This window comes from Montipora foliosa, chromosome 14 (genome assembly GCF_036669935.1).
Source record: "Montipora foliosa isolate CH-2021 chromosome 14, ASM3666993v2, whole genome shotgun sequence".
NCBI lineage: Eukaryota > Metazoa > Cnidaria > Anthozoa > Scleractinia > Acroporidae > Montipora > Montipora foliosa.
In genome coordinates this window covers 25,631,257-25,645,258 of record NC_090882.1, presented here as the reverse complement: position 1 = coordinate 25,645,258, position 14,002 = coordinate 25,631,257, and positions in this window count along the sequence as shown.

Below are 14,002 nucleotides of genomic sequence, written 5' to 3'. Positions count from 1 at the left end.
ATTGAAAGCATAAGAAAAGAGTTGGAGGAGTTGAAGGAGGCAGCCAACCTCACTCTGGTAGACAATACCATCGCATACCTTAACTTCATTCTCGGGTCAGGAGAGATGACGCCGCAAGCGATTTGTCAAATATGGCATTCCCTTGTTGCCTTGACTTCTACGTCGGGCTGTGGTAGTCATCTTCTCTCCACCTGGGTCGGGGGGAACCCTCGATAATTGTTTCCCTTCTATTTTGTTGCTTATATAATTATCTCTTTCCCCTTGGCTTCTTGTGTTATAGAACCAAATTTGGAGACATGTGCTGTGGGTAGATCTTTTTCCCCGATTACAGTCCAGTAGATGGCTGCGAAGAGAGATTCTCAATGGGTGTGGTCGGATGGAACCCCCACCCCAGGTCTAGAGGAGGTGACCAATGTTCAGAGCGTTTTGTCTAGCGTCCTGGCCCTGGTTTTTCGAAGCATGGGTAACGCTAACCGGCGTTAAAACCATGGTAACCTATAAGTTTTGATACCTCTTAACCAACGGTTAGCACTAGCCAGCTGGATTCGAGCAACCGGCGCCTGGATGTTTATTCTGGGGAATTCGCGTCTGTGGGTGAGATGAATTCTCGGGGCCTGAACGTTTTTCTAGCTGGCGAGGTTCATAATCATGTTGGCGTCTGGGATGTCACTCTACAGGATTACGAGAGGAGAGAGACTATTTTCAAATTCATCTCTAGGGGAGTCAGTGTCCTGGAATTTCGTCGTCCCTTTAAAGGCGTGTTTAAGAGTGTTCAGTATGACAGTCCTGTTCCTCCGAGGGACGCCTTCTAAACCATTCGTTGTGCAAGGGATTTGAGAATGTTATATCAAGAGAGATTCGTTCCCGCATTTTGACGGGGGCTGTTAAAGTATGGGGCAAGATGGATGTGAGTGAGTCGCCTTGGCTCTTGTTACTTCTGACAGTTGAAAACCTGGTTTATGTGTTGATGTGCGTTTCCTAAACTTATGGATGGCCGATATGCTCTTTTCTTGGGATAAATTGGCTGAGGTCCCGCGTTTTGTTACTTGTCATTTATGACCAAGTTGGATAATAAGGCCGATTGTGATCGCATTCTTCTTACGGAAGGAGTCTCGAACCTACGTTGGGTTTGAGTGGGATGGTTGGTGGTTCGTGAATGCGACCCCAGGCCTGCCGTTTGGTTGGAAGAATTCCCCGTTTATTTATCAGTCTATTGCCCTCGCCTTTGCTAGATTGTATAATCTCTATCAAAAACAAATAGATTAGTCAGATTCACGTCAGCTTTCAGCCAATAAATTCTAATGTTCGTGTCTGAGATAATTGTTGTGCTAGGATTAGGCATTGAGACGAGTTAGGTTCGGGGAAGATTGATTTAGGTTGTGTGAAGGTGTCTATAAACCGAGATCGGATGTGCTTTGGTTTGGACTTGGGTGGCTTCTTGGCAAGTGAGACTGGGATCACTTATCCCGTACCTTAATGCTAATTAGTCAGAGGAGGGGATAATGAACTATTCACACTCATGTAATATTCATTATCCCGTGCGATGACGTATCAAAAAGAGGCGATTTTTTAAAACATTTAGCTATAAAAAATTGCGAAAAAACTTTTCTTAAAAACATTTAAGAATTTTTTTAGAAATTGTTAAAAATACACGACATTTCGACGTTCCCGTTTCGACTTTCACGAAATTGGTTCTCATTAAGAAGATTTTTGTCACCGTGCACTTCCAAAAGGTGTTTACCGATAGCTGAATACTTGTGTTCAGCAATGCGTGATCTGTGTGATGCTGTGTTATACAGCCCGACACCTTCATCAACGCATTACTGAACACAAGTATTCAGCTATCGGTAAGCACCTCTTGGAAGTGCACGGTGACAAAAATCTTCTTAATGAGGGCCAATTTCGTGTTCTTAAGAACTGCCACTTGATAATGACGTCTGGGAACGTCGAAACGTCGTGTATTTTTAACCGTTTTTACAAAATTTCTCAAATGTTTTTAAGAAAAGTTTTTAGGAAATTTCTTATAGCTAGATGACGTATTAGGCACTATATAAACTTGAGCAATATATGCAAAGTTGTTCAGTTAGCAAAGACCCGATGAAAGGATCAGCCCTCCCTCCCCACCCCCTTCCCCTCCTTGGGCATAATTAGCCCTTGATGTCCTCTGTCGTGCTTCTCGATGGGGATCACTTATCCCGTACCTTAATGCTCATTAGTCAGAGGAGAGGATAATGAACTACCCCCAGCTCCTCCTTTTTTTCAATTTTCATCTGAATTCATTCGTATTACTTCAATATCAGATAAATCTATAACAAATGTAAATGCTTTACCATTTTTCTTGCTTCCTTTAAGTTTTCAAATTGAACTTTATCTGAAAGAATTTTACCTTTTCCTTGTTATTAAAAGATATTGCTTTTTGTAATTGATATGGGGTTAAATTAACACTAACTGAAAAATAATGTTCTTTCACATTTTATCTCTTGTAAAAATCTTTTTAAGATAAAAACTAGCGATAAAAGTTTTCGACGTTTCGATCTCGCTGAGATCATTTTCAAGTTTGAAAAAAAGTGAATAAAACTTTGCCTATAAGAAGTAAAATCACACGTGAGAATATTAAAAGCGATAAAAATGTGGAAACATGTACTAAGCGTTGCAAAAGGTAAGTGATAAAAACTAAAAAAAAGGCTAGATAAGAATAGGACAAAAGCTTTACAAAAGAATATATGAAATACTCCGAGCTATAAAAATAACTTTGCACAGCTCGAAGAGAGCTTAAAAGCACGATTCAGCATTGTTTTTAGCAGTGACTGTTTATATCGCACGTCGACATGACTTTGATAATGTAGTAATAATCCAGTATCTGTTGGCTTTTTATACACCTTTGTCTCTAGGCGGGACATGTGTTTCACGATTTTCACCCCCAGAGAGGGAAGTGTGCCGTTTGCAGCTAGTTCCATGGTGAAGTTAATTGAAGGGTGGCTGTCATTCAGTGTGGATAGAAATGCTTCAGCTGTTTCTACGTTAGGCATTATGCTCAACGTGTCAATGCTGAATCGTGCTTTTAAGCTCTCTTCGAGCTGGCAACTGTCCCATCTAGAATGTGAACGTCTCAAGGAGAGTTTCTCTCGGCTTCATTACGCAGTCCCACTCTTACAATCAGCAATCAGAGATTTTGTTACTGCAAAAGTTTCAGGGGATGTAAGATCCAAACAGACCTGTGACGATAAGAAAGCACCTGTGAGAATAATATTGCCATTTAAGGACCAGAGATCAGGGAATTCTGTGCGAAGACAACTTGGAGAATTAAGTCGCAAAATCGGAAAAGACATCCATCTCGTGTACACAAGCCGAAAGATCGGATCCAACATCAAGCCAAGAGAAAGCAAACCTCCTATTGTTAACCAGCAATGTGTTGTTTACCATTTCAAGTGTGATCTGTGCGATGCGGATTATGTCGGCTACACATGCCGACACCTGTATCAACGCATTGAAGAACATAAGGGATCTGCCATCGGGAAACACGTCAGAGATCAACATGGGAGGGACCCAAGGGTCATACCTCGTAGTTTCAAGATCTTACGGAAGTGCCAGAGCAAATTTGACTGCTTAATTTATGAGATGCTTTTTATAAAAGAACTAAAGCCAACTTTGAACACGCAGTCTGACTCCATCCGTGCAAAGTTATTTTTATAGCTCGGAGTATTTCATATATTCTTTTGTAAAGCTTTTGTCCTATTGTTATCTAGTCTTTTTTTTAGTTTTTATCACTTACCTTTTGCAACGCTTAGTACATGTTTCCACATTTTTATCGCTTTTAATATTCTCACGTGTGATTTTACTTCTTATAGGCAAAGTTTTATTCATTTTTTTTTCAAACTTGAAAATGATCTCAGCGAGATCGAAACGTCGAAAAATTTTATCGCTAGTTTTTATCTTAAAAAGATTTTTACAAGAGATAAAATATGAAAGAACATTATTTTTCAGTTAGTGTTAATTCCATTTCATTATCAAAACCAGCATAAATTGTATAATTTTGACCTGTGGCTTCACTTAGTCTATAATGAAAATATAATTTTTTTGGTTCATTTGTTAATTCTAATTTATTTTCACTTAAATAAAAGTGAATAATAGGAGATAACTTATCAAAATTATTTATACTTGTGACCCAGCATTAAAATTATCTTTTAATAATTAAATTTAAATAAATCATTAAATATTCTTACTTTATTATCTTATTATCTGATTCATAATCATTTGCAGGATAATATTCATTTCCATATTGTAATCTGCAAGATGTTAATCTTAAATTAGAAAAAGTGTTAAAAATATAAGGGTTTTGTGAATCATTATTATTTACATTGATATTTTGTAAAAATGTAAAAACGTGCTTTAGGTGTTTTTTTATCTGGTGATACCAACAAGTCACCTCTTGCAGCAGTTCTTGCAGACGAAGATAAAACTTTTTCATGAAGAAGTGCTATCCTTTTTAGTTTTAAAAAATTACTATTAACAAATGATTGTTCTTTTGATGCTAATTTGAACAATGGCATCCATGGTTCAGTTTTAGGAGGCAGCTTGGTCCAGTGGTTAGGGCCTTTGCATTTGCATGAAGCTGTCCTGGGTTCAAACCCCGTTCTAACCACTGGTTTGGTTTTTTTTTCTGGTTGTCCCAGAGTCAACTCTACCTCGCTTTGTAATTAGGCAACTGGTTGCCTGCTGCCATCCTGCCAGTTGGGGTTCTTAATAATGTTTCTGTTAAGTTTGGATTGTTTCTTTCAGATTATTAAAAGTGGAGTGCCTGTGAACTAGCTTGATAGCTAAGTGCACTTCCACTAAAAACAGAGCATTTACATTTTTTTTACAGATTTTCTCACAACAAGTTATCATCTCGTGCAGCTGCTTGATAAATTAATTCATTATCATCTTGAAATTCCAAAAAAAAAAAAAAAAAAAAAACAAGATTCATTGGTGGACGTAACTGATATTCTTATGTTTCAAAAACAGGGTAACGATTTAATAGAATTATTGTGTCAAATGCCTTTGTTAATCTTGGATCACCAGCACAAGCACCAACTGTTAATGCTGCTCTTTGTTTTATTCCTGAATTATTATTTAAAACTGTACTATTTACTTTATCAAGATACCCAAATCATTTTTGATGAAAAAAAACTGCAGAAACACATGCTGAAATTGTTCATGGAAGTGTTAAGTTGATTAGATCGCTCAAGGATTTGATGACATCGACACCAGGGACGAGGAGAGATTATACTTACTTGAAACAGCTTTTGCGGATTGCAGTAAACGGATTTTAAACCTTTAAACAACAGATTTAACTCAGATCGAACCACAACGTGAACTGCTCATTAATATTAAATGTGCTCCTACCCATAGTACATTTGGCGCTTATACTGAACATACGTCACGTACACTACAAGGACGTGTTGACATCACTACGCCATGATATTGTGATGATGCCGGTAACTACAGCGACTGTGGTTAAGGTTGAAAGTTTTGTTCCTTCAGCACCGCGCACTAAAAAAGACTCACCTGGAAGACCGTGTTTTTACATTCTTGTAGAGATGCTTGAAGAGCTTCGGGGATTAGGGTTTAACTGGACTAAGATTGATCAAATTCCAGGTGTTTCAAGACAGACTATACACAGGACAGTGTCTAGCTACTGTTTGGAAAACATGTCTGGATTTAATGATCTGTCTGATATGGAAATTGATGAAACATGGTTGGTGGTTTTATTTCAAGTTACAACAGAACTGTTGGTCAGAACTATATTGGACGTTGCATCAGATCACTTGGCTTGAGAATTAAGAGAAGAAGGATAGGAGAAGGATGGGGTGTTGTTGGTTCACGCTGGGCATACAACGTAGCTCGATAAAATTCTCTTTGGCACTTAGATGGCCATTACTCTTTGATTCGGTAGAAATCTGCAAGCCATTTATGTATTGACGGATTTTCATGACAAATTATGTTTCTGAAGTGTTTTTCAAATAGTTTAGTTGAAACTATGCTTGGGCTCTTTGGCCATCGGGAATAAGAGTCGACAAAGGTGCTGAAAATGTACTTGTCTGTGATGCTATGATCCAAGCACGAGGAGAAGGAAGAGCAAGTTTTATTGCTGGTCCTTCTACTCAAAAATCAGCCATAGAAAGATTATGGAGAAATGTAATTAGATGTGTTTGCCACGTCTACTCTTACCTCTTTTATACAAATGGAGTCTACTGGTATCTTTAACCATGAGGATCCTCCTCATTCGTTCACATTACATTTACTCTAACTCTTTATTCCAAGAATTAACAATGATCTAAGTTTCGTTTCCTCATGATGTAATTGATTTTCCTGTTTTTAAAGTGTGTTATTTTGTTGTACACATTACTATAAATAATATATATTAATATTACTAATACTGCTGAATTTTGTTTTGCATTCATACTAGAAAACAAGACACAAAAAGGGTTGGCAGGGAAAAAGATGCATCAAGCAGGTGCTCTAATTTCAACATGAAAATTTAATTAAAATGCCTCTATGACATTGGGTTCACTTTGTCAAAATAAAGACTGTCGGAAAGATTTCGGTATGTTCTTCATTACCAAAACCCAGGGGTGGTTCATCACTAACACCAGTGACAAATTCAAGAACATTCTCAAGGGTAACAACCCCGCGTTCACTTGAAGCCTCTCTAACATATTTGAGGACCAATGCATAGACAGCATTTTCGAAAGTGCGGCTGTTAGAGCCTTCTTCAGAAAATTCTGCTTTCAACAAAAACAAGAGCTTCCTGACTGATAGCTGGGTAGTGTCCTTTGCGTAAGGTGGCCTTAAAACATGGGATACTTTCTTCCAAACAGATTCCTAAGGTGCCCATACCTCGCTTAAGCTCAGAGACACGTGACGATAATTGTTGACCCTTTTCTATGGAAATAGCCCCTATAATTATCTCTGGTAGGTATGTTGGCATTGGCCCATTTTCAAGAAGTGAAATACACACCATTTGGCCAACAGAAAAGTAATCCTCAGACAAGTGTTCTTGGCGCCAATTGTCAAAATACGTGAGCTTAATGTTCTGATTGCAAAGACGTAACCACTCCATCCGAGACCCACCGCTGTCCACCGCATTTTCACCATAGAATTGGACCTCAAAGGAGACCCTTGGATCAGTCACATCTGAAACTTCCTCAAAAGTGGTTTTCAGAACGTTATGCCTATCAACAGTTAGGAAGTTGGTCTCTCCTTCAAGAGATGAATTGGGATCAGTGACCTCCAGTGGCCTTCCTGCGACAATTTTCTTTTGTAAATATCTCAACATCTCTGTTGGTTCAGAAATACTACATGAAAATTCTTTTACAACAGCAGAAAAGAAGTCGCTATGATTTTCTACTTTTTCCTCTAATATTGGAGGTGAAGGGAAAGGTTGACTGATTCCTGCAGGGTCACTATCCCATTGCTCAGAGTTTGGAGGAGAAAGTAGACTTGAAGGGTTAAGGTACAGACTGAAGTGGAAGGTGATGGCGGTGGTGCTGATTGAAGTAGATGATACTGGTGGGGGGAGGGGGGTCCAGATCGCAATCTTCTCCTGACATGTGCTCATCTATAACAAACTGGAAATCTTTCGTTACTCTGATGGACAACAATCCTTGGCCTACACGTTTCTTCACAATTCCAAAGCTGTATTCAGTTCCTTTACTCAAACGCAGGACGTACACTTTCTTCGTCTGAGCGACGTTAACAAACTCAAAGTTGTTCGGTCCAATCATGCTATACTTGTCTTTAAGAGATCACACCGACCTTTCTCTGATAGTTACCTCTCTGTCTTGTTCTCCAAGAGTGACAATATCTCTATCCACAATCGTTTCTCTCCTTAAGTTCTCGTCCTCTTCATCATCACTGTCCTCTCTAGTACAATTCTACAAGGCAAATTCAAAAGGTTTTTCTTGCAACTGTTCAGGTTACTTTCCTTTCTATCCTCTGGAAACTTTTGTCCTCGATGACGCTCTCAATCTTTCGCTCTGGTCGAATCTTCTAAAAAGCCCACCATTTGTACTTTCTTGGATCATCGATCTTGCAATGGCCAAGGTTCCCGTGGTGACCACGTTTGGACGAATGGTTGGCCTGGATAACGTCGGCGCAGTTGAAACTGACTTTCGAATAGCATATCATATTAGACACCTAACGTAAAAATTCTGCTGCTTCACTTATTCTTCCATCCATTTTGCCTCCCAGTTGTTCGAATGATGGTCTCAAAATGGCAGCTCTCACTGGCCTGACAACCTCGTGCTTGTCCCTAGGTTTTCCCAGTTCGATTCAGGCCTCCCCCTAGGATTAAATGGAAAGCACAGGATTAAATGGATTTTAGCGTATTGAATTAAACAACATCTCGCCTTTCAAATTACATGCAGATAGCTCATTAATTTGACTAAATGACCAAAGATTAAATAAAAAAAAAATATTTTTGTTAAACTAAATATAAAAATGGAGCGTCAAAAAGATTAAAGTATTAAGTTAAACAGACAAATTTTGCCGTACCCAAAGAATGGGATTAAGAATGGTCACTCGTGCAAGGCAAATCTTATTTAAGAATTCGTCTAAAGATAGCTTGATCTGTCAATATAGACCTATTATTGGAGTTTAGGCTCGTGTGCATATACACATACATGGTAATTCCTTCACTCTGATCCTCACAGAAGACTGAAGAGAGGAAAGCTTATGCAAAAAAAGGGAAATCATTTCAAAAAGAGATAAAAAACCGAGTATTCTGAATGGTCAATAATCAAAGAAACTCACACATAGCCAATCGATTGCTCGCCTCAAATAGCGCAAAAGTTGAAAACTTGACTGAATTTTTCTAGAGCTGATTTTAATAAATAAGCGCTTGTAACTTTTTTCAAAGACTACCGCATTAGGTTTTTTTTTTACTTATGGAAACAATGGCGCGTTGAAGTGTAGTACGAGTGCACTTCGTATGGCATTAGTGCTGAAATATGTTTCAATCTGACTCGTTGATACAAAAAGCTAAAATAAAGCAGGACAGCGAGAATCAATCAAATTACCGCCATCGTGAAATTGGTTTTCACGTGACGTCATCATCGCCATGTTTTGGACGCAAACAAAAATCCCCCATTTGCTCCTTTTGTTCGTCCAACAGCAATTATACATTACATTATTGTTATCTGTGTCTTGAGATTGGTTGCAAACAAATGAGACAAGGATTGGCTATCAAGTATATAAACCCTTCGGTCATGTTACATCCTTTTAACTCAGAGGTCAAAAAATTATTTTATACTCCTGTTTTGCTTTTGTCGAAGAGCGGATATCTTCTTTTATATCTTCAACAAAACAGAAACACTAGTACAAGTACATTACAATACTAACGCCACTTACATTGCTAGTGGCCGCCATTTAAAAGAGATACATGTACAAGTACAAGTATGGGTTGTGTAAGAATGATACAAAGGGAGAGCAATACTACACTACAAATAAATCATTAAAAAAATCGTATTTACAATGCTGATAGCAAAGACCGTCATTTATTATTATGAATGTCAAGAGAGTTATTGCTTTCTTCTATCCTTGACTCTAATTTGTATATATATATAACAACGTCAGTGAAGGTTTGAAAGACGAGCTGCGACACTAGTACATAATTTGTTTACCAAGGAAAATAATGTAATTGATCAGTTGAAGATCCTTTTCATAAATTCCAAAAGTTATGTTTGCAGCACTCAAGACATTTACATAAATACCATTTAAGCAATAGAAGACGTTTTCCGTGTTTGCATAGCCTGATACAAACACTCGAGGGGTTGGGAGAATTCGAGACAGTTATGCAAACCCGAGACGAAGTCGAGGGTTTGCATAACTGTCGAGAATTCTCCCAACCCCTCTAGTGTTTATATCAGGCTTATGCAAACACAGGAAAAAAGTTTTCTATTGCTTTTGTAAAATATTTCTCAAAGATACTTCAACAAATGAAGGAGAAGGCTGGTCTTTTCACTTTTTGATTTTCCCACCAATCAATCAAAACGCACGTCTGACAATACATAACCAATCAAAATTCGTGAGATTTCTCATCTAAACACAGCTATTGACCAATGAGAGTGCGCGTACTATCCTAATTATTTTATAAATCCTTTTAACCAATTCGTCACTGATTGCCAGAGGCCACAAGCAAACTTACAGTAAATAAATAAATGCTCGTCAGACCGGCCACAAAAGGAACGCAAAGGTGTTCTCGTTTTACCCATTTTATGTAGAATCTTGTTTGTATAGACAATTCTGTTTAATAGTTCGTATTAAAATTCCCTGGCTTTATATTCTAGGGTCGTTTTTCTAGGAAGGATGTGGATCTCATGCAAAGGCAGCTCAAGCATTGGATATAACTCCTCATAACGGCATTTTGCAGTTGGTTCAATCTCATATTTCCTTATTTTCTCCCAGTACAGTGTTTTAGACGAAGAGGGGAAAGTAAACTTCACCGTTTGCCAATTTGTTCATCTTTCTTCCCGGTTCAGTAGTAGTTACCAGCTGAGTGGAAGAACGTCATAAATTCTCATTAATAAAAAAATAAAAACTATTCAGCTTGTGTGATGTGGCTGTCTTTACGCGTATTCCATTTGTGTGATTTGCCCTCTGTATCTAAAAGATCCTTAACTCTCACAATACCGTTATTTACTCGCGCGCCTCTATGCAAGGATTTACCACCAATTTTGAGAAATGTGTTATTTCATATTATTATACATTGGTGTCACCAGCTCGATTTTGATTGGCTATAAGCACGCAGCTGTAATTCTTGCTTGCTCTGTTTCTCTTACGTCAGACCTACAGAAAATAGATTTTATATAATTATGTAGAATTGACGTCATACCTACAGACAATAGTTTTATGCATGCAGAAGTGACGTCACCTAACACACCAACCAGCAGAGAAGAGGAAAGAAGACTACCAACCGCAGAGACATTTTGATTTGCAGCTCATCCAAAGAAATGGACGAGTCAGTCCTCTTGTCTTTACAAGTGCAGCTCAGGAATTTACATAATAAAACAACTATTGGATTAGGTTTCCGTATGATAGCAATAAATAACAAGGCCTTAGTTTGTGTTATTTGCCCCAGCCTTCGGCTTCGGCCGATAACACAAACTTTGGCCTTAATGACTATCGCTATCATGCTCAACCTCATCCAGTAATTGTTAATTATTTGATCAACAAAACAAGGGTGAAAACACACAGACTTGTCTCTGTTGGAATATTTCCCATTCTTTAAGACATTCGGTGTAAAATTTAGGAATATTCTTAGCAAAAGATGTGTTATCATAATTGCATTGAAGTACAAAAGGACCTCCGACATTGTGAAGAACAGTTTCCATGCACTCCTACAATCTTCATGACATATTTTTAGGCACATGATTGTTTGCGTTTTAACAAGGGATGCTATAGGTGTCATTCTCAATCCACCGTCTCTATAATCGCTAACCAAGCTTAACCGCTTCACCTTATCTCTTCCCCTCTACACAAACTTAAAGATATCGGAGTTTATCTCTTTAATTATTTCCTTCGTAAGAGGGATCTGAAAGGCTCGAAACATCATAAACTTAGGGACTGCGAAAGTATTCACAATTTGAATTCTACCAAGAAGCGTTAAATTCCTCTGCTGCCATGCACTCATAGACTTATTAATTTACTTAATTATATTTTCGAAGTTAAGCTCCAGGAATTTTGCTTATCTTAATCGGTTCATTTAATCTCAAACAAGAGATAGCTCCGAATGTCTTGAGAAGATTTTCTAGTGAGCGAAGAGATTTCGCATTTTCACAAACGTTGTTAAATCATCGGCAAAGGCAGAAAGCTTGATGATACCCTCACAAACTTGGATGCCCTCAATATCTTTGCTTTCACGAATGGCAATGTTTAAGATCTCCAGAGCGTTAATAAAGAGATAGGGAGATAGGGGATCTCCTTGGCGGACACCGCGCTCAACAGAAAACATTTGTAACGCGAAACCATTATTCACAACACAACTTGTAACATCGTCACATAAAACTTCTATCCATCTTATGATAGAATTGCCAAAATGAAAAATCCTAAGCGCCGTTGATAGATAGCTCTAGCCTATCGAGTCAATGGCTTTTTTTTTAATCGAACGTTGTGAGAAGCCCGGGCTTATTGTACTATTTGGTCATCAATAGATCGTAACGCAACAAAGATTATCCTACCTTTAACATAGGCACATTGATTCTCATGAATTATGTCAGGTAGTGCTTATTCAAATCTGGATGCTAACGCTTTTGCACCAATCTGTATTCGACGTTTAGGAGTGAGATTGGTCTCTAGTTTTCAATGCATCTTCGGTCTTTGTCTTTCTTCTCTATAACGAGAATCGGTACCTGCCTTTGTGAATTTGAGAGTTTCCCTTCTCTGTAAGCAGTGTTTAGAGATTCTACTAATAACATTCCTTTAGTAAAATATTTGTAGTATCAGCTGACACAGGAAATGTCAGTAAAAGTTGCCCTCGTACGTAATTCACCAGTTTCCGAAAAAGCTGTGTTGACACAACTTATTTAAAAAAAAAAAAAACAACTAATATGCCGACCTTTGCAGAGTAGACACCAGAATATCGCAACGGTAAACAGGTTCCCGCAAAACTTAAGAGTCAATGTCAGTAAAAATCAGATATGATCGCGTAAATCGCGGACACAGCCAAAAATTCGATTTCGCTCATACCTTTTATATTGATATACCCTAATACCAAAGAAAAAAAACAAGGCTATTTTATTCTATTATTCACTTTTTTGAGAGTAACAATGTAAAAACCGTTGAGGCTGGATAGAGCACAATTTCGAATATTCAGATCATCGAAATTCCCTCATCAAGTCAATGGCGTGGCAGCCTGAATAAAGCCCTGCTTACAAAGAGGGCTTAGCAAGAGGGTTACCCCAGCATTCACATTTTTCTTCTTTTGTTCATCGACGTGTTTACAAGGCAGCTGGGGTTACCTTGGCGCTAGGGTAACACTATCTGAGTGCGAGGGTTTCCCTAGCGCTAGGATAACTTTAGCTGCCTTGTAAACGCTCTGCTAGGGACAACTCGCCTACCCGGGACAGCTTTTTTGCGGTTTCCATTGTGTTTGCTACGCTGGCGTTAACCAAGCACACAAAGTTGTCCCGGGTGGTAGGGCAATACTACCTGCATGTGGAATTTTGCCTGTAAACCCGGGCTATCTTTGACCCTTCTGCTAGGGTAACCCTAGCAGTAGGGTTACCCTACCTGCTTGTAAACAGGGCCAGGAGCTCATCAAGAGGAGCCTCTATCTCCTCTAATTCCTTGAGTCAACCCTTTCCCGAGTAAATTTATTTTTAGGACCAGTTTCCCGCGAAAAGTATCATAATTCCCTTGACGCTGAGATAGCACTGTTTTGATTGGCTTTTACAACAGTGAGCGTGCTGAATCTCCCAAGGGAGGTGTTCTATAAATAAATCTACTCGGGAAAGGGTTGACTCCGAGGCCAAGTATGGGAGATAGAGGTTCCTCTTAATGAGCTCCTGACAGGGCCTAATTATAAGTTGAAAGTTGATTGTAAATTTTCCGTTGTAATAACGTTATAGTTGGAGCCTTGACCAGTTCATTGACGACATGAAAAGAAGATATTCTCTGGCTATAAAAGTCTTGCGCGGTGGCCTAACGATTGACCCCGAATCGAGCGGTCCGGTCCGGTCTTACAAACTTAAACATATTTGAATGGACCAATCTTAGCATGTATGCATTTCCACAGAAATTCCTTTACATGAACTTGTCAGTTTTTATATACTTTATAGTAAACACATAGTCACCAGTTAACTGAGTGAATTCTCCCAACCTTTCATGTCATTAAGAGGAAAAACCTGAACTGCAATCAGTGACACATTGTTGGTACACCGACAGAATTAATCGAGCATCCCTCCCTCTCCCACCTTTCAATGTTGTTTAGAAACTAAAACGTACTGAACAGTTATTTTGGGTG